Source organism: Rhea pennata, chromosome 2, assembly GCF_028389875.1.
Source record: "Rhea pennata isolate bPtePen1 chromosome 2, bPtePen1.pri, whole genome shotgun sequence".
NCBI lineage: Eukaryota > Metazoa > Chordata > Aves > Rheiformes > Rheidae > Rhea > Rhea pennata.
In genome coordinates this window covers 49,378,958-49,400,420 of record NC_084664.1, presented here as the reverse complement: position 1 = coordinate 49,400,420, position 21,463 = coordinate 49,378,958, and positions in this window count along the sequence as shown.

Sequence of the window (21,463 nt, the reverse complement as noted above, 5' to 3'; positions counted from 1 at the left end):
CTGTAATCTGGATCTGGTAGTTAAACTGTCACACACAATACAATGGGCCATCCACACCAACTGAAATATAAACAGAATTTTTACCATTTTCTACACAAACCTAGTGCAATTTTTCTTTAGAATGAGCAAAAGCAGCTGCTGGGTTTGGCCCTCAAAAGATTGTTTGGGAGAAGAAAGACTTATCATAGTTTATGAACAACAGGAGGAAAGTCAATCAATAACCCTTTTGTGCTCTCCAGTTTAAGAGCTCTCAGATAAATGTTGTCAATAGAAGGTACAAATAGATGTATCTGAGGGCAAAATATCTGGCTTTAAAGTGCAGTAGATAGGTCCAGATTCTGTTTCTCTGTTATACCATAGTGAATTAGGAAATGACTTCATTGACTATAAATAGCATCAAGACATTAAAGTCAATAGATTTTATCCTAGTTTTCCTTAGTGCAGTAGACTGCAAAAATTTGGCTTTGCCTCTCTGTATTCCAAGTTATATCTGAATCCTTCAGCAATAAAAAAGTATATCTTTATTGCTTTTAAGTTCTATTGGTGGTATAACTCTGGGACAACAAGACCTATATTACTGAGATGTCAAATTCCAACCTTGCCTTCCTGAGAAGTGAGGGACTCAGAACCTACAACATAGCGGGGAACATCCAGCAAAGAATCGTTTTGTCAAAAAGCAAAGAAAAGAAGAGAATTCTTAAGTTTTGGTGGCCACATACCTGGAGGCTGTGTTAGATGTTAAAATGGAAGATCTATCTTTGAAATGTTTGATGACCACCCGCAGGGTTCTGACACACCTTGTAGTGGCATTGTCTTAGTCTGCTTAAGCTAAATATATAGCCTATAATGTATACCGTGGTAGTCACCGGAGGACTGTGATGTCCCCTTTGACTGTTCTTAGTAGTGCTGCAGCCCACAGCCAAAAGATGTGGTGTCTGTAAGGCCCACATGACAGCATTTAGGTGGCCAGGCTGAACTGGCTCCCAGGAATTGCTCATCTCTTCTAGAGACCTCCAAGGACAACCACACACTGAGGTCAGCTAAGCTCTCATTCACCACCCCTTTGCTCCTCATGAGAAGAACAATCTAAGAATTTGGCAGAACAAGTAGTGGATGGATTTATAAGCCATGACAGACTCATGGGTGAAAGTCCTAGTCCAACAGCACCTTATGAATGAGAGTGAAAATCACCTCTTCTTTTGATTTTCAACTTAAACTCTAGAACCAGACACAGCACCAAGAACACAAATAGTATATGAATAGTGTAACTTTAGGTGAGACTGAAATAAATGATACTTTGTGATTTGATAGATATATTAGAGAAGGTGAATCTTTTTCTATTTCTTTCCACTTTTTTTCTGTCCTGACAAATGCATGGCAAGAGAAAATCCGTGTTGCTTAGCAACTCCTCAGGATGCAGAAAGAAATCACTCAATACAATTCTGAATTAAAACTGCAATGACCCACAGAAATGTTTCTAGAGAAATTATAGGAAAATCAAAAATAGTTTTGTATTCTCTGATTTTTCTTGAAATCACATTAGCTCATGAGTCAAACTCTTTAAAATAGAAAATTGTAGAAATAGATAGGTCTTCTGAGGAGGAAAGGGGGGTTAAATTATTGCAGGTCCCTGAAGAACAGTAATTCACTTTGAATTTCAGCAATGCCTATTATTTCAGTTAAGGTTCAGTGTGAATTTAGCCCCTTTGGCATATGAATCATTTGTGGGCCAGTCATGATTTCTGTTAAAATATCAGTGAACGGGATCTTCCACTTGTCTGGAATATTGATTTCACCAGTATTGCAACTATTGCAGCTGAAGCAACTGGCATTGCACCTATACCAACTGAAGAAATAAATAGCTTACTTTTTTCATATAAGCACTCACATCAGATCTTCAAGTGCTGAGCCAAAGTATGGTACTCTTAGTCTTCACCTATAAGTGACCATACATGTCACAGGACATTGTCCTTGGTACCTGGAGGGATGACTGAACATTTTGAGAATTTGTTAACTCATCAAACATGCATTTCTTCAAAAATTAATGAGATGTTCAGAATCTATGAACATTTCCATCAATGCCAACTGCTTTTTGAGTACTCAAGAACAATGATCAACATTGCTTCCTAGAAGTCCAAGAAAGCTAAATTTTGTTCTTTTACTCACAGAAATATGTATACACCCCTTTATTTGTTTTTAGTATTTATCTAGAACTCATCTGGATTTTCAGTAACCTATGATTCAGTCAAAGTGGTAAAATGACAGAATGAGTGAGTACAAGAGGAAACTAGTTATGACAACAAAATGCAAAGCACATCTCAGACATCATAGTCGCTCTTTCAAAACTATAACATTCAAGGAATAAGACAAATCAGTCTTATCACTTTTTAGACCAACAGTTGCTTCCTGTTTAAAGAAAGAAACACAGGATAGAGAAAACTTTCTCCCTCCTGTTCTTCTCTTCAGAATATTATTAACAACTATTATCATCACTGCTTTGCAGTAATGCTTGGGGCCACTGTTGCATTACAATATATTGATAACTCTTGTAATTTTTTGTACATTCCCTAGTTAGCCACATTGCTGAGGTCTGCTGTTTTTATATAACCCCCATCGGCTTTAAGGGGCATGCAAAGCCACCTGCAAGGCCACCTTGGCCATATCAGCAGAGAATCAGCACCTGAATGTAGCTCCAGTTCTGCAGCTGGATCACATATGCAGACCCTCAGGGATTTGCAAGGTCCTTTTGAAATTCATAAAAGAATATGTAAAGATATATATCCATGCAGACGTTATTCTGCTTAGCAAAATCTTCCCCAAACCATTGTTTAAAAATATCCTTGCCTCTGCCATTCCTTTGGTGATGCAAGTAAGGAATAGCTTGTATGGGCAATCATCTTGAATGTCCTGTGTCTGTACTCTTGAGTGTTTCTTCTAGTTTGTCTTCTTGATTCACTGTTCTTTTTTCCAGTAACTTTTACTTATGTAAACTATGAAAGATTACATCTTACTATATCTTATAATAAAATATAAGCTCTATATGGCACTAAATTGATATACAATACACTGCTGAACTGTATGCAGAATATTTTGTATTGTTTCATATTGTATCATGTTTATATCATACATACATAGAAGAAGCTACTTCTGCTTTACATGCATGCTATACATGCAGTTATATGCAATATAGAAATGTATTACGACATTAATAGAAATATGATGTAAACTGAACTTAAAAGAAATCACTTCTCCTTGTTATCTGTTCATATTAACACAGTTCCGTAAGTGTGGCTGAATAGAAGAATGAAATGTTTCAGTTTGTTCCCTTTTTGTAGACTTTTGCAGATCCATCAGTACAAAATATATCTTTCTTATCATTTCTTGAGACAAATCTGCTAGCGACAGAGTCCCTTATAACATCATAGAAGATTCTAGGGAAAAAAGTTGAACTTTTACTGTAATTGTTTCTGGTTTTATTAAACAGCACTAATGACTCATTGTCTTCCAGACTCTCCTATCTCCATGTTACATAAGTAACACCGCCTCATTTTTAATGAAATAAACCTACTGGGATTGCTTACAAAACCAAGAGTTTTGACCATATAGCTTTAAGCTTTTTCCACCTTTTCAGATTTTTAAGAGGTTTGCTTGTGACTGTGGTGTGCAAACTCCCTCCCTAGTAGGTTTCTGTAAAGCAATTCACCTTGCAGCCCCTTGCAGTGTTTTATCCTGCTGGTCTCACGGTGGCTGGCTTCCACCTGACACTCACTCTGCTCACCAAGCAGGGCGGCAATTCCAGTCAAACCTGCGCGCTTTTGGGGAGCAAAAAGAGTCAGCCAAGGGGCAAGGGCCTTGAGGCTGCACCTTGCAGCCAGTGTGTGCAGTGCAGAGGCAGTGCGGAGTCTGGCATCGTGCAGACGGAATTCGCAGGGATCCTCCTTGAGGAGGAGCGATTCCTTTCACTGTCCAGTTTATGGCACTGGGTTTGGAGTTTGGAGCTGCTTTCCATTGGTTTGTATAAAAACAGGCAGGAGACTCAAGGTCAAATACAACATTCTGGTATTGAACATGTGTGGTGTAAACAAGTCCTGAAGACCATGAGATCTGCACTGTAATTCAGCCTTCTGTTTACATGGTGGAAATAGAACAAAACAGACAAAAATGGTAGCAAACCATCTACAGTGGATCAAAGGATTCATCTTGTATAAGCTTGCACGGTGGTCTAAAAACTAAGCATCTAGGCTAAACTACTTCTGTAGCCTCCCTTCCTAATCAGTGGAGGTGGAGAGAGGTATCTCCTGGGGTCAGTCTATCCCATTAGAAGACATGTGATTTAGATGACAGGGAGGCTAAACTGCCACTTGAAGCGGTCCTCACTCACTGCTGGCTAAGGAAGAGCCTAGATGACTAGCTGAGACCAGATACCTGCCTTTCATGTTGCTGAAGTTAGGTGGGAGTGGAATGTCCTTTCAAAGAGGAAAACGAAATCGGTCTGGGATTCATCCCAGACAAGCCTGTCATCAATTATCCTCTTTTCCCAGCCAGACCCATGCCCATCCCTTTCTCAGCACTTCCTTTTCTGTGAGAGAAGAGTCACGACAGAGATGCAAGATGCTGCAGTGATTTAGTGATCCATGGGAAGTTTTGTCCTCAGTTGCAAGATACTGGTGCTGTGTCCCTACTACTGACACCCACAAACTCACACATAAACACACACTCGTTGCCCCATGGCAGAGTCAGGGTGTTTACATGGCTTTTGCTTCCCAAGCAAAGTTGGTGCTTTGCAACCCTTCTCTGGACAGGCTGGTGTGGGCAGAGACCACTGCTCACTGACCAATCTGGGATTTTCCGGGGATGCACAGGGAGATATTTCATAGAATCATAGAATCAGTAAGGTTGGAAGGGACCTCCAGAGATCATCTAGTCCAACCCCCCTGCTCAGCAGGGTCACTTAGAGCATGGTAGACAGGGTTGCATCCAGGTGGGCCTTGAAGATCTCCAGAGAAGGAGACTCCACAACCTCTCTGGGCAACCTGTGCCAGTGCTCTGTCACTTTCACAGTGAAGAAATTCCTCCTCACATTCAGGCGGAACTTCCTGTGCTTCGATTTCTGCCCATTACCTCTTGTCCTCTCACACAGGACAACTGAAAAGAGTTTGTCCCTGTCCCCTTGACACCCTCCCTTCAGATACTTATATACATTGATAAGATCCGCCCTCAGTCTTCTCTTCCCCAGGCTGAAGAGGCCCAGTTCTCGCAGCTGGTCCTCATAGGGCAGATGCTCCAGCCCTCTGATCATCTTTGTAGCCCTGTTTCCTTCCTTTAAAGCATTCCACCTCTCCTCCATGGGTGCACAGAGTTAAGCAGAAGGTGGCACTGACAGCTGTGGCAGCTTTATGCCAGGTTCCCTATCTGTTTCCTCTCCTTTCTTTGCACAGTTATAGCTGGAGGGTTAAGGGAAGGGAGTTCAGAGGTGAGCTACACTGGTCTTCCTTTCTTGGTTCTGAAATGAATGATTCTTAGTCTTTCAGTTAATTTGAAGAGGCCACATCTGGAAGGGCTTTACACAACTTCAGCCTCAGTGGCAATTTGCCTGAGTAAGCACCTCAAGATTTAGTCAATGGAGAATGTGCACTACATAGCTCATTAGGAGCCTAATAACTATCTTCTGGGTTGAATTCAAGTGACTGCTAAAATTGATGTATTTATTTGCCAGGAAGAATGTTAAAGAGGTCATAAGATGTATGTGAAATGTGCCCGGGTAGAACGATATCATGATAGCAATATGTGAAAGAACCTGAACTGGTTAGATGCATCGTAGCCCATTACTGATAGAAGACATGGGGATTTCTGCACTTGGGAAGAGGGAACGCTAAGGGTGTCAGCTAGAGAAATGATGAAAATATCTCACAGTCAAGTGACAAGAAGCCCGTGGCACATCAAATAGCAGAGGAGGACTATGCAGATAGCAGCTGGCTGACAAGGGAACCCTTCCGTCTGATTGGATGCTGTCTCCAAGGAGCATGGACCGACTCTTTGCTTACTGACCTTGAAAATGGAAATAATTTCAGAAGCAGCTTTCTCCTATTTGCAGAAGTTTAAGCACATTTGTTTCTATCAAGTGAATTTGACCACAAGTTTCAGTGACATCACAGGGAAAGGATCATTCCTCATTTATCATCATGTCTTCCTGTCCCACAGGGGCCAGATGCTGTTTTAATGTAAATGACAGATCTACTTAAAAATGTTTTTAAATGTATGACTTTGTCTTGCATAAAATATGATTAAAGGGACTGAGCTGAGATTGTGAGGAACAGTGGGAGAGATCATGCTCTGGGCAAACATCGTCAAATGCCCAATGGCTGCTGACACGTTGGGAGCTGGGAGGGAAGGATGCATCTCATAAGGAGAAGATTGAGTTATAGGAAAATAAGAAGATATCCTTGCCTGGCACCCTGCCAGCTCGTGTAAACAGACATGATGCAAATGTGAGTATCAAAGCTTCACTATATAGCCATCCTCAACCTCCCTCCCCCATCATTAACAAATCTTAAGAAAGCAAACTCTTCACAGGAAAAAATCTGTTTTTCCGAACAGTGAAGCTTTTCTGTTGCAAAGTCAACAAAGCCCTGCAGGAATTGTGAGGAAAATCTCCAGAGATGTGCAAAAAAGTGTGTGATTTGTTGACTATCATGGCATGCTTTCAGACCCCACAGAGGCTATTGGGAACTGAGGGCACTTTGTATCTCAGCAAGTCAGAGCTCCTCTCTGTAGATTCTCAACATCATAGAGCTGGACCATTTCAATTTACTGGCTGATTCTTTACACTCTCATTTCAGTGCCAACTATCCCTGCAAGAAGAAAGCAAGGTGATCTAAACATCCAGTTTGGTTTTTTAAATGGCATTATTCTCTTTCACTGATGAGGAGGTCACCTTGCAGGTACCACAGGGTAGGAACAGGCACATATTAATAAATAGCTGCTGGCTCAGCAAGTTTACACTCTAATTTCCCCCATGGTAATTTCCATGACTGCTATGGCAAGCAGGATTTGCAATTCCACTGGTGAGGTCCTGATTCTGGATGAGCTGCAATGCAGAGAGAGATGAAACTAGCTTTATACCCCCTTTGCTCTTCTGAAGCCCTAGAGGAGTCCAGGGCCTGCTCAGCTCTCAGCACAGGGAGTACAGCCAACACTGCGCCTCAGCTCCATTTCCTGATGAATGCCTTCCCCGTAGGTGCCAGGGGAAACTCTAAGCCTAGCTTCTGTTAACTTCAGAAAAGCAGGTTTACTGGAATAGGTGAAGTAGGCTTTACTTCTGCATAACTAGCTTATTTTGTAGAAAGAAATGAGGCTAACCATGCCTGTGGATCTGTTTCTCTTCTGCTCCTGTTCCACCCTTGCACTTGAGCTGTGTCTAACTCCTCCTTTTTCTTACATGGAGTTGCCTGCTCTGTTTTTGCTGCACAGCATTAAAATCAGCACGATGCCCCTAAAGCATCCTCATCTGGGGAGGTTTGCCTTGACTGTGAGCCATCTGTAGGTGGGAGATGTCATGGGTAGTGGAGGAGCTCCAAGACCACAGAGCCAAGAGAAGAGGAGTGTCATGAGAGCTGCTGCAATGGAAGAACACCCACAAAGCAGGTCCCCCCGCAGTCCCATGGGCAGATGACAGAGAAGGGAAGGAAGCTACTTTCTAGCTACATTGGCCATGTTTGTGCACCAAGCAAAGCTGCAGGGGAAAAGGCAAAATCAATGTAGAGAGATGATGGATTGGCTGCTTAGTGCGATGGTAGCAGTACATGGCCTGTCTGAGGTTAGTCATTGCCTGCTCTGGCTGATATCAGGGGTTCTTCTCCACAGATCCTGGCAGGTTACCAGCAGACAAGGCGGAGAAGAAGGGGGGGCAGGATCACACCACTGTGGGGAAGGAGGTGTATAAATAGTGCCTTTTCGGAGGGCCAGATGTGTCCGTCCCATCTTAGCCAAGCATAACAAGAGGCAGCAAGGAACGCATGTTCCTTCTCAGACCTGGTTCCTGAAATTCATTTCTTCCTGAATGTTTCTGTTACTATGGGTGGATGGGTAGGGAGGAAGGAAGGAAGAAAGGAAAGCAAAAATCTTTGTTCTATGTCTGGATCTCACACCCAGATTCTTTATTTGTTTACTTTGTACCTGCTCACTTGTGAATGGTTTACGCTGTTCGACATGCGATTATGTGTTATGGCTTAAACACTCTGAGCCCTTGCTTCTGCTAGATGGGGTAGTTTTGCTCCCTTGTCCTCCACACCTTTTCTTCCCCTTTTCTATCCTTGCTCCCAAGTTCTATCCCATTTCCAGTATCACTGGATCTTTCATCAAAATGTGTCAGCTCACTTGCTTGGCAGAAACCTCTCTTTTTTTTTTTTTTTGAAAGTGACACCGAGCGATGTCAGATAGGCAAGGGTGTGTGTGTGTGTGTGTGTGTGTGTGTGTGTGCTTGCAGATGCTTGCAGCAACAATAGTGGAAAGTACAGGAGGAGATAGACTTCTCTCGTTTGGCTTTGGTGAACCACTATATTGGCTCATGCTCTCATGCATAACTTCATCATCAGCTGATATCTTGGCATGATGCTGTTTTGGATGTACTGCTATAGAGGCATCTCTATTTCCAACATCATCCCTTCAGCTTGGAATAAAGGTTTAGCTTCCACATACCTGCTTTCTACTGCATAACTGGCCTTGAATGGTCAGGGTGGCAGAGGAGCCCCTCTAATAACTGCACTCCAGTGCTGTGGCCATATAGATCTTTTATGGTCATTGCTTCCGCCAACATTTTATAGAGCATACAAGGCTGCTATGATGGTCCCCCTTGCAAAACAATGGCATAGCAACAGAAGGTTTCCCTTGTTGTCCTGGAGGCAGACCCAGATATCACAGGTGCTCTCTCTGGCTGCCTGCTCCTTGAGCATAAAGCCAGCACTGGCATCAATTCGGTCCAGGGAAAACATGGGTGGCATCAGAGAGACTGGCATCTAAATCAGTTGACGGGGAGCATCATTTTGCTTTCAGTGCTGAGGCAGCTAGTTTCTTAGGAGCATTGAACAGGTGAATCATCCTGACCGGCTGGGTGCTCTCCTGTCAGTGCAGGGCTCCAGGCACCTGGGCAGAAGCAGTGCAGTTTGGCCTTCCACAGTGTCCATAGTGGCTTTGCTTCACAGCATGTACATCACACTCACAGTCACCTTCAATGGTCCATGGAGATACCCTTCACAGCTTTGCTGCATGGAGACACCAGAGTCTGGAGCCATGCTTCCTTCCCTGTCCATGCAACTGAAGGCCAATAGATTGCCACCAGTAGCAGCTGAAGATTATCTTGTTCAGCCCTTTTTGCCTGTGCAATTGGATGACTGTGGCTGTCCATGCGGGATGAAACCCTGCCTCTCCTTAAGCCCAAGACCTGTGCCCCATTTCGGTCCTGCTTAGACCCTGAAAGTGATATTCCCACACAGAGGAGCTTCTCGCCCGCAGCACGCTGTTCTGCACATCCCACTCTGCTGCTGCGATTGGACATGGTTTCAGATTTGCTGCCTCTTGATTTCTTCCTGTTCTTCTCTCCCTTTCCTCTAACTTTTTGAAATGGGAACATGGTTTAAAAAATGGGCGATGCAGAACAAGGACACACAGCCTCAAGAAAGCGGTGTCAGGCAGAACAAAATAATCGCCTTAGGAGGTGATTCCAAAAGACTTTGAAAGAAACTGGAGCACACATGTTACTCTTCTCATTCTGTTTTTGTCACGTCTCTGTAATAAAGTGGACATTTTCCCAGCTTCTCTGCAGGGCTGACAGCATGTTGTCAGGACAGGGCTGTGTCCTAAATAGCACCTCTGCAGGTTCAGAAAGTTCCCTCAGTCTAATTGGAAGTGACTCGCTGAGGTGAAGAAAAGCTACAAAATTGTTTTAAGCTATGAGCAATTATAACAACCCTTACAGTGCCAGTGACACTAAGAGGATTTGTACTGGATTATATCTAACATTAACATGATCTAATGCTGCATGAATATCACAACCCACAGCAGGCCCAGCTCTCAGAGACAGGTCCCTTATTCTTCAAAGTCGTCTGGGGTTTGGGGAAGGAGGGAAATAAAACCATGCAGGGAAAGTTATGGTGCAATGTCACGTCTCGTTTAAACATTGCGAATAGGCAGTGTTAAAGTAACAGCAGAAGATAGACTCAATTTTAACCAGAGTCAGCCAGCTTCTCCCTATCTGGAACTCACCCTGCTGGGCAGTGAGATACTGCAGAGGTCTCACAATAACACAACATCACATATACCACATCGGCCGTGATGCTAGGGCACAACAGGTGACCAAAGAGCCAAACTGCAAACCCCTCTGTTATCTCCTGGCTACATTACATTGTCCGAAGCTAGTTTAAAAAGCGTTTTAAAATAAGTCTGCCTTTTATAATGGCATGGAGAGAATTCAGTTGATGCAGGCAGTGGAATAAGGGAAATAATTAGGATATTCCCTCATATGCACAGATTTCAGTGAAGCTCCGCTCTTGCAGGCAGGGCTGTCTGCAGCTAGTAATCACGAAGAAAAGCCTGGCGTATAAGAAAGGAGGGAAGGAAGGAATAGTTGGTTGTTAAAGCTTGCAGACAGGGACTTTGGTGAATTTCTGCTCAACTACTGTATTATATGGCTTGCAGGGAGTTATTTAATCTCTCTTTAGATCAGTTCCTCATCTAGTGGAACTAAAGAAAAAAACATTTTCCTTACAAGAAGGGACAGAGAGAAGAATCCACTGGTGCTAGGCACTCAAACTCTAGAGTACTTGGGGAGGGAAAATACGGAAGGCAGGTAGAAGGGGAAGGTAATCACTCAGAGATCGGAAATGTACACTGGCCTTGAATGTTTTCTTTCTGGTCTTAGATTTTGCTAGTGAAATCAGTAGAACCAAGAAAAATTCTCTGGGAACCTAAACTTCAGGTATGGCTGAAGGGCATGGAGTACATGAAATCCTGAATGTGTAGTGCAGTCTGTGGCTGCCCAGGTGTGCTTGGGAATGACCCAAGGTTTGCCTTGTGGCTGTGGGGGACCACTTGATCAAAAGGATGCAAAACTTCTTCTCACCTTAGACGTAGTGCATGATGGATGAAATTAATGGGGGTAAAAATGGCCTTATATCCAACACGAGAAGGCTCTCCCTGATAGTGTTAGAGAGTTGTTGCAGTGCTGGCCTCTGCAGCAGGCGTGAGGAATGAGGCCAAGAGGTCTAAATTACACTGCTGCATATACTGCCTTTGAATTTGACCCTGACAGTAGGCTGAGTCGGCCATGCTTCTTATTAGTAGCATAATGTGACTGATGAATGGAAGAATTTCATATTAGTCTCTTAGGAGATTTAATACCACTAATATATTATATTTATTTTGCAGAAACATGTCAGTTAGAAGTACTCCAATGCAATGCTGAACTATAATCCATCCCATTGAAATGCATCCAGGGAATAAAGTTCAGACCTCAAAATACATCAAACGGGATATGATAAATATCAAACAACTAACATCAAGGACCGCAGCTCAGATTGTCTGTTGCATCCCGGTTCACCTACAGTCAACTGCAGTACAAGCTCATGCACCACATCAATCCCAATTACGCTCTCTCCTGAAAGTTTAGGCACAGTACTGTTATGCTAAAGTGTCAAAAATTATGAGTTAAACAAGCACCCTCAGAAAGATGAACTTAGCTTAGAAAGGAATGCCTTTCAGAGAAGCAGAGGCAACATGAATTAGAAGAAAGGTTAGAGAGTTTGGCCTTTGAGCCCTGCAGTTGTGAATGATGACAATGTATTTTTTAAATGGGAACTGAGATTTTCCTATGATCAGGTGTTTCTGGGAGAATACTGAAAAATATTGTGGGACACTTTGTGACATCATGAGAGTTAGCAACATTTCAAGCCTATTTCAAAAGGTGATTATGCATCTGGCTGAAGAATAAGTCTATTTTACAGAGAAATAGCTAACCAAGAGTTGTAGAGAATTCAATATTTTTAATAACTTTTCAACTTTTTAAGAACATCTCAGATCTGAAAAATTTTGGTCAAAAAAGGCAAAGGATTTATATTGATTCCAAAGTGTCTTGTAGGAGTTTCAGTTTGGATGCTTCTTACTTTCATTCTACTTTGTCATTAGTCTCCTTGCTAGGACTTCATCTCCTGTGGTGCCCTGTGCTCCCATTTAGGAAGGAAGAAATGGATCATTATGGAGATAGGACAAAGAAGGGAGGGAAGTCACACGGTGAAGGAAAACCGTGAAAGATGAAATCTATTTGATGCCTTGTGACAGCTCCTCTGCATAGAGGATGAATTTGACCCACTGTGAAGTTTCTCAGAAGGAGTGCTAATATTCTGGGCTTGCAGTACTTACACCACAATTATCACCTAAAAAATAGGTGTTAATGTAGATTTTCACATCCAAAGGGCCAGCTGCTAAGCTGGTATAAATGGGTGTACATCTGTGGACTTCACTAGAGCTAGAATGGTTCATGCCAGCTGAAAATGCTCCCCAGGATTTTAAAACTTCAGTTAATCTTAAAATCAAAATAAAGACAAGAAAGATTGTACATTAATTTCTTCACTTTAACAGTAAATTTAAGTTTAGGGTGACTGAAGTTCCAAATAATGAATGGTTAAATTGTGAGAGCTTAGTAGCATGCAGGATCACACACACCAATCATTTTATACTGGTCATTTATAGTTATAAGGGAAGTATTTCTGGAAAGGAACTAATAGTAAATTATGGTGACTTGATGGAATACAGCAACTAGCTATAGGCCTGTGGCCTTCCATCTTAGCAAGATACTGTTTTCCTTCATTCTGTAAAATATTCAGACTGATATGACACAGCTTTTTACAATGGGATCCCAAGGAGAAGATCTATTAATGTCTAAGGGAAAAATACACTAATTTGTAATTTTGAAGTGTCAGAAATTTTCTCTGAAGCTGCCATGCCAAAGTGCTACCTTCCTGTAACCACAGCACAGCATAGATTTCCTCAGTAACACACTGGCTATTGGTTGAACCATATAGCAAAGAATCAATAAAGTCAAGGCAATTTCTTTAACGTGCCATCTGTAAGATGGAAGGGAGGTGGGAGGAGGGTTTCCCTTAGTGGTTAATGCTTTGCTAAAGTTCAAATGAGGCAATATGTAGTAAAATAAATTCAATCTCTATTTTCCCTTCTTCCAATTTTAGTGGGGACTAAATGAAATGGAACTGTGTTGATTCTACCCAGTTCAATATATCTTCAGTTTCTAATAACCAAGGTCATTTTTACCTTCATGGAAAAAGAAGCCTAATATAAAATACTCACCCAGACTGAACAAACACATATTTGCACTTTTTCAAAAGCCAGGTAGATGACTGATATATTATATAATTCATTTCATGTCATACTGCTGAATGTTTTTTATGGATAGTGTTTAACCTTGCCAATTTTACTCTGAGATAATCACTCCTTTGAGGATAAAATCTCACATTTAACATTAGAAGAAAGAAGAACCCCCACCTGCCAAAAGCTGCAGCATACAACAAATAACAGGGAAGTTATTTAGCCAGAAAGATAACAATTAGAGCTGTTTTCACTGCTGACTCTGTGATTAGCCAGTAGTTGCTATAATATTAATCAAAAATACAGTGATAACTGCTTAGACTACATTTTGATACAGCCAGTGAGCGATGACAAAATGCTTAGACATCTTACAATAATGTATTTCTGCTCTGACTAATGGAAATGCCAAATAGATTCATAAACCCCCCCTATATTTAGCACAGGAGCTGTTCTCAGAGTACAGGAGCTCACTTGTAGTTTATGATCAGGAATATTAATAGTGACGGTGTTTCACCGAAGGGTTGCAAACCCTGGAAGGCACCTTTGAAGCACCCAAGGGAAGCACATCAAGGGTGCAAGTCTATGGTCAGTACAGTGCTCATTTGCTGCATGAGCCCCGGTGCTCCCCTGGAGATTGCCTTGGAGAACAAGGCAGAAGGTCAACACAAGGGGAAATTTTACCTGGAGAGAAGAAAAATATGTATAAGCCTGGATTCATCCTATCTCACTTTAAGCATTTAGTTGAGATGGCTACGCCTGGGGTGTTGTCAGCTCTTGGTTCCCATTATATTCAATGAAGAGAGACAGGCACCTCCTGAGGGCAACTCAGCCCACCTAAGATGTGAATCAGCCTCTGGACAGCTTGTGTTTCACTGCCAGTGCTGGAAACTAAGTGCCTGATGTGCTATGAGATGAATCCCAGCCTTGACATGTGAGAATGGGACAAACCAACTCTGACTGAAAGCCTCCAGCCACGAAAGAATGAAACATAAATCAAACGCTCACTCAATTAATAAAATGAACCATTTCATTAACTTTTAAAGACATTTTCCTCTTGCCTCCACCCTTCCCTTTCAGACCTGTACTTCGGACCAATAGTGGAAGTGCTGCTACATCATGTCCAGACCTATCTTTAAAGCATTTCCAGTTCCACTAGAAGCAGGAAGTCTTGGAGCTACCAAGAATTTGACTCCTCCAAGAATTGTCTACTCAGGTTTTGTAAGCTACAGGAGATCTGAATAGTTCCGAGAAATATCCAGCTAGGACTAGCCCTGTTGATTTAAACAGTCAAAGGGACATTTTAACCCACTGAGGAGCTCTCCCATGTAGTAGGCTCTTTCAGTGTACATCTAGCTGTTGTCCATCATTTTTACTACCAGAGAGGCCAACAGGGGCTGGAGGGAACTAGATATAATGGGGAAGTATAACAGTGTCATGCACCTTAAAGTCCGCTTTCTACCCAGTCCTATTTCCCTGCTGCCTTGGCTGCTATAAGGAGAGCTTCATTCCTCTAGTGTGGACCTGCTGGAAAGCCCAGGGCCTGGAGCCGCAAGGCACAGCGGCTGCCTGGGCTGGGCTCTCCAAGCACCCCAATCCCCCGAAGCCGAAGGGACACCCAGCAAGTGAACTGCAGTTTTTCAGCTGTATAGCACAGCTCTGATTTCACAGAATAAGTGTCACCTCTCCACAAAGGGTATGTACCAACTTAAGCCAGATCACAAACTTATGTAAGTCCTATTTTAGGGATGTAATATGCAGCATAGGCTTTGGAAAGGCTTTATGCACTCGGACTAATTTTGCTTAGAGGGCAGAATCGAAACTTGGAAAACTAAGTTGGAGATCCTGGTTTTTGTTTGTTTATTCATTTAAGCTCTCCTCCACATCGAAAATCCATTTCACAGTCATTCAGAAGTAGCAACCGACTCAAAAATACATTGCAAACAAAATTCCTCCAAAGACAGGCCTTGTCTTAAGATGTCACTTTAAAGCATCCTCAGGATCTCTGGTAAAAATTTCTCTGTCTGCAGAGGATTACATTTTTTTAGGCACCCTGCTGTTTTTTATTTTTAAATCTGTTTAAGACAGGTTTTGTTGCACCAACAGATTTTAAGCGCATTTCCCCTTTAAAGCATACTTCATTTTGACACTACTTAAATCAGGAGTGGAGACTATTTTTCTTAAGTTTACCATCCCAGATAGTAAAGACCCAAGTTCCTCTGGAACAACTCATGTAGAGTAAATAATTAGACCTTGATCTGATGAAGACACTTAACAGCAGGCTTATTTTTAACTCCATGAGTGCAGTCATTGAATTCAAAGGGATTGTTCAGATGTTTAAGCGGAGTGCATATTTAAGGGCATTGCTGATCAAGTGTCTTAATCCTTCAGTTGTTCCATTGATTTCCTCGGGGCTCCTGGTACAGGGGGATGTCATGGGACGAAAGACAGCAGGACTGGAACCACAGTTTGTTGGAGCGCTCTTACCCCTGGGAAACCAGGCCCTGATCTGCAGAGCCTGTGGAAACCAGCCTTCCTCATGCTGGCAGTCAGCCCTTCAGCGGGAAGGCTCAGTACTGGAGGGCCTGAAAGCAGAACTTCTCCCTCTTTCCGTCACTCAATATTTGTCGCAGGTCCGGCTCAGAAACAGAGGCCATGGTTTGGTTTTATTTTGGTTGGTTTGAAGTTTTGGATTTTTTTTTCTTCTTTAAATTAATTCCTATCTACTTCCTCTAATCTGTGGAAATACAGCCTCAGTTACACAAACTGAAGAAAACACATTCTCCCCCCTGTCCCGTAAAAAGCCTGAAAAACATAACTAGGGAACGATCAGTAAATAAACTGTCAAATCCTGCAATTCTTTACTCTTGTGCCTAATGTTGAAAGGCAGCTAATTAAGACCAACAGCAGACTATTCACCGAGCAAAGATTGCTTATCAGCTTAATTTGATACTTTTACAGACAGCTGACATATGGTTTCCTCCTTTCCCCCCCCCCCCCCCTTTTCGCAATCAAGTTTAAATAAGGATGAAGTTGTGCATAGGCCTTTTACTTTTCCTCTTTACTGGGCTGGGTTTCATCTCATGAGAGAAAGAATTGGTGGTATAGGCTTGAGGAGCTGATCTTACTAAAAGTTTGCTTTTCCTCAGAGCAGACCCATATGCCTTTTACTTCGTAACAGATGTACTACCAGAAAAACAGATTGGTGAAATGAAGCTTGCTCCTTAAAGGTGAACTGAAACGCTTGTGTACAGCGTGTAAGAAACAAAGTCTGCTGCTTTGAACCACACACTTTGTAGGGTGCATATTAGATGCAGCCATACCACAATCATCCTTGGAAACATGACGAGCCAGATGAGAAAGAGATTTACAGGTACAATTTTTCAGAGCTATGGTAGCTCAGAATTACTGAGTTTTGCCATTCAGGGAAGTGTGAAAGGCCACTGCAATTTAAACCACTTCATAGATCATGCTGGACATCCTCTAATATGTATCATTACAGCCTTCCTGAACCTGATAGACGTTATCCAGGGAGGAGAACACAGTGTATGCTATTACGTATGCCATGGGTCTGTCCTCGTTCACTGCACCACGTCCTTAGTGGATGCAAATCAACAAGGCTGTGGGTTAATGGGTTTATGCCAGTCTGCACCATTCAAGGATTTGGACAATCACGTTTACTGCAGAAATCCAGAAGATTTAGACTTCTGCTTTTAATGGTGCTTACTGGGTTTATTTCTCTGTTCTGCCTGTGTGAGTGTAAGCAAGTCACCCTGTCTCCCAGTGACTCAATTCCCCCTTTTTGTATAGGGTCAGTTCTGCATCCCTGCCTCCAAAGAGATGGCTGGGGAATCACCCTGCCCTGCATGCCAGCTGCTCCCCATGCTTAGGCACGAATAACTGGGAAAGCATCAGCAAATCAGTGCCAAATCCTGAAAACTGTTAATAGCTGCATGAGATATGATATAATTAGATCATTCAGTAATAGGAACCATGTAAGAATTTATTTTATTACACATGGATGGATGGAGCATAATTCCCATGAAGACCTCATCGCATGTGTGAGATAGACATAAGAATTTTCTCTAAGTTTATTAACACACTTTGGAACTAACATAGGTGATTCAAGCAAGACACAACTAGTAAAAACAAACCCAACCGAAAAAAAAGGGTTCATGTTGCTGCTTGTTCCACAGTGCTTTCCTTTCACTCTTTCTACTTCTGGGGTCTTAGGTTTTAAATTAAACTCGAACTTAAAGTTCTAGTCACAGTGAACTTGACTAGTTCAAGTTCACTGTGACTAGAACTTTGTAAGTATTTTGGAGTCCTCATTATAAATCCATTTTCCAGTCTTTGGCTTACATGAAATGCATTTGCTGTGATCTATTTCAGGTTCTTCCTGGGCAAGTCAGAGTTTCTCCTACTTATTAATACTGTTTGTACTACACCCATGATTGAGTATCATCATCTCCATTTGTGTATTTATGACTGTGACAGTTACAGAGCTTGCACAAGAAGATACATTTTTTAATGCTGTTTACAGTCATTTTAGTAATCACTGTTATATATAGCTACATATTTGAAAGTCTTAAATAAACAGGTTCCACCTCACATAAAAAGTAAAATGAAATGAAAGTATAAATTAAAATAAAATGTATCATCCAAAGATCTAGCCCTCAACAAATACCTGGTATGTTTTATACATATGATAGACACATATACATTTTAAAGACTTTATATATTTGAGTAAAAATAAGTAAAACAAATATAAATATGTGTGTATCAATGCATATATAAAAATATAAATCATAACATACAAAAATATGCACCTGTACAAGCATGTTGAATGCACACACACATATGCATTCATGCATGTTTGGTACAAAAATCCTTTCTAGTCCTTGCATCTGGAAGGACCATGTTACAGTAACACTTAGGAGCTTAAAATAACACAACTGCCATGCTAGAACATGCCAGAGGAGCTGCGAGCTTTGCAAGTCCCCTCAGCAAATCGAGCGGAGGCACTGCCGGAGGCTGCCCAGGGATGCACAGGGAGGTAAAGGGCTGGAGAAAGCCTTCTGGTGCGTGTTCACGGCACCTTGCACCGGGGAGCTGAGGGGGCTCGGTGAGAGGGCGAGAGCCTGTGCTCCCAGCCAGCGTGTAAATGCCATAGTCAAAACGATCGCAGTTTGACAGCATGCCACGGGCACATGCTTGGAGTGTCTACTCCGACTGGGACAAACAGGCTGCGGGTCCTGGGGCCACCGGGGCACGCTGCTCGGGAGGCTGCGCTGACGGAGGCCGCTCTCGCTGGAGGCTTTGTCTCACACTGCGTTCTTGGGTTTGTTTCTCAGCTGCGGAGCAGGTGGTTTTCTTTAAAGGTGGAAATTAACCAAGACCCGTATTCAAGGTTTACGAGCTACCGGGCTCCAGATCTGCATTCGGCGTCTGCCATCGCTTTCAGTAATTATACAATTGAAACTCCCCCCAACGGGGGCCGCGCCGTAGCTTTCGGCCGCCTCGCGGGAAGCGCCGGCCCTGCGGCAGTCTGCCACCGCCTTCGCTGAGGCCGGCCGGCCCTCATGTCTCCTCTTCGCCGACTTCCCCTGCCTCGTACGTACACCCAGACCAGAGCTGCGTAGCGCCTGCATGCAGCTCACTGCCTTCCCTCCGCTGAGCTCCTTGGGCTCTGCTGCGCTCCAGCAGCCGCCGGCACGGCCCGCGGCGAGCGACGGGCGCCGCTCGGTGCAGTGCTTTCGGCCCTGCGCCCTTCCGTTTCCCCCGCCAGCAGCTGCAGCCAGCACCTCCCTTCCTGAGCCACTATTCCTGCAGCCGTATTTAGCGGGACCTGCAACAAATAGTCCCAGAAGAGCTTCTCCTCAGCTCTTCTCAGTACATCCGAAGGGGTCTCACAGATGTTACTCCCTCAACGCTCCTGACCGTACGCCAGTGGCAGCCGTCGAGGCCGCTCTCCCTCACACCTTCTCACTAGCCTGGCTGCCGGTGCCAACTCCCACTCACAAAAGGCAACTGTGGTATCTCCTCAGACACCTTCCCTTCTCCGCAAGGTCGGCTGCTCACGTTGTCCAGAAATGAGGGCTCCAGGCCCATGGGCTTTGCTCGTGTTCCCTCATCTGAGGGGATTATCACTGCAATGACTCAGGTGAGAGTCCAGGAGCAGCAGGATCCCAAATGTCAGATTTGCAACATCTGCTGTTGAGGTTACTTTTTCTGCATTCAGCAGCTCCAGCAGTAGCTTGGATGGTGGCCAGGCCTGGTGGGAAAATATGGCTGCTTATCGTGGTGCTGAAGCAGGAGCTGAACCCTGCTGAAAACCCAGGCCCAGCTGAAAACAGTGGAATGGCATAAAAATGTAACTTGAGGCTTGCAAGAGGGATTGCATATTCGGGGCCCAATCCCTTTCACCTTATTCAAGCCAGAAGACCCATTAAAATGAGAACTGGCTGTACGTGCGCATGCATTTTCCTTTTTGATCAGCTACCTCTTTGCTGATATGCCTAGTAGAGTGTTTGAAATCCCTATAAATGTTAGATGTCCATGATAAAAGACAGTGCCCTTTTTTGGCCCACAGCCATTTTTCATGTTTATTTGCTTATTTATTTCCGTTAAGTGCAACACACCAGTTGATGTGCAACATCCGTGTGCTGCAATACGGTTCTAGGTTGCCTTGGCAACCACTGGAAAGGGTTTTGAAGAGCCAGAGAGGCCCATGCTAATGAAAACAGGCATTCGGGGGCCTCTTCTCCAGGTGGGTGAGAAGAGGCTCCCCGCTGGGCTCCCTCATCCAGCCAGCTTTCAAATAGTCCATTGCTTTAAACAAAAACAACAAAAAACAACAACAAATCCCACCACCCAGCCCCCTCTGCTTTTTTCCATGCTAAAATGCAACTACTGATTAAAAGTTCTGAGACAGTTCTTTGAAGCTTTTCATTAATAGATTTCCTTTATGAATTCAAATTAGATGGTCAATGTATTTTCCTTCCCCCCCCCCCCAAAAAAAAAAAAAAAAAAAAAGAAAGAAAGAGAACTATTATGGAAATGTTTGTTGTTGCTGCTGCTGCTGACTTTTACATGTTTAATCTCCCACGTGTGCGTCCATGCCAGATGGCACTGCCAGTAAGACTGAGGATAATCTTTGCACAGCATCTTCTCTAAGTTGATGCTGGTCCAGGGTTGCTGGAGACTATAGGCCCTCATTTGGACACGGTGGAAGCCTAAGACTGGTGCCTTTTTCATGGGTCCTGTCAGATGGAGCTGACCTTACCTGGGCTCAGCATCCACAGCTCCCACTGAAAGCTATGGGTGAGGTTGGGAGAGGGTGAGTTATGCGCAGAGGATGTTATCCTGAATTCAAGGAGAGCTCTCCCTACTTGAGGATGTGGGTCTTCTAAAAAGGCATCTGGGTACCCACAGCTCAGGAAGTCAAATTTCAGTTGCCCTTATCCCTCCTGGTATTGTATGGGTGCAGGGCTACCTCTTCCTGTGAGGCAGATGCTATTTTTAGTTGAAGTTAGCATGGAAGGAGACATGGGAGGTGAGACTAGTCTGATCTCTTTAATCTAGCAATGTTTCTTGTTCAGTGCAGTGGCAACATCTCTAAGTGCAAACACAAGGATTGTAGATAACCTGAGCATCAGTGAGCATTAAAACATATATATATATACATATATATATGCGTGTGTGTGTGTCTGTATGTATGTGTGTTAGAGCATTTTGGTTTTATTGACCTCTGCTTTCTCAAGCCTCTAGGAGGGAGTTGCTCACCCTTGAAGTATACATGAATAGTGAAGCTGAAAATTCACCTTGAAACATTCTTGCAGAATTGCTGATTTCTTCTCTGGCAGCTGGGGGACTCCCCTTGTCCTTGTCTCACACCTAGGGTAAGGGCACTCTCATGCTATTTTCCTCCCCAATCCTCACTTTTTCTCTTCTCACATCTATCCAATGGTCTTGTTATTGATATTCCCACATCTCCAGAAACTCTGATCCTCAAATACCCCCCTTTTCCTTCACACTGCCTTTCTCTACTTCTCAGCATTTCCTTCCATCTCCTCTTCTCCTAGAGATTTTT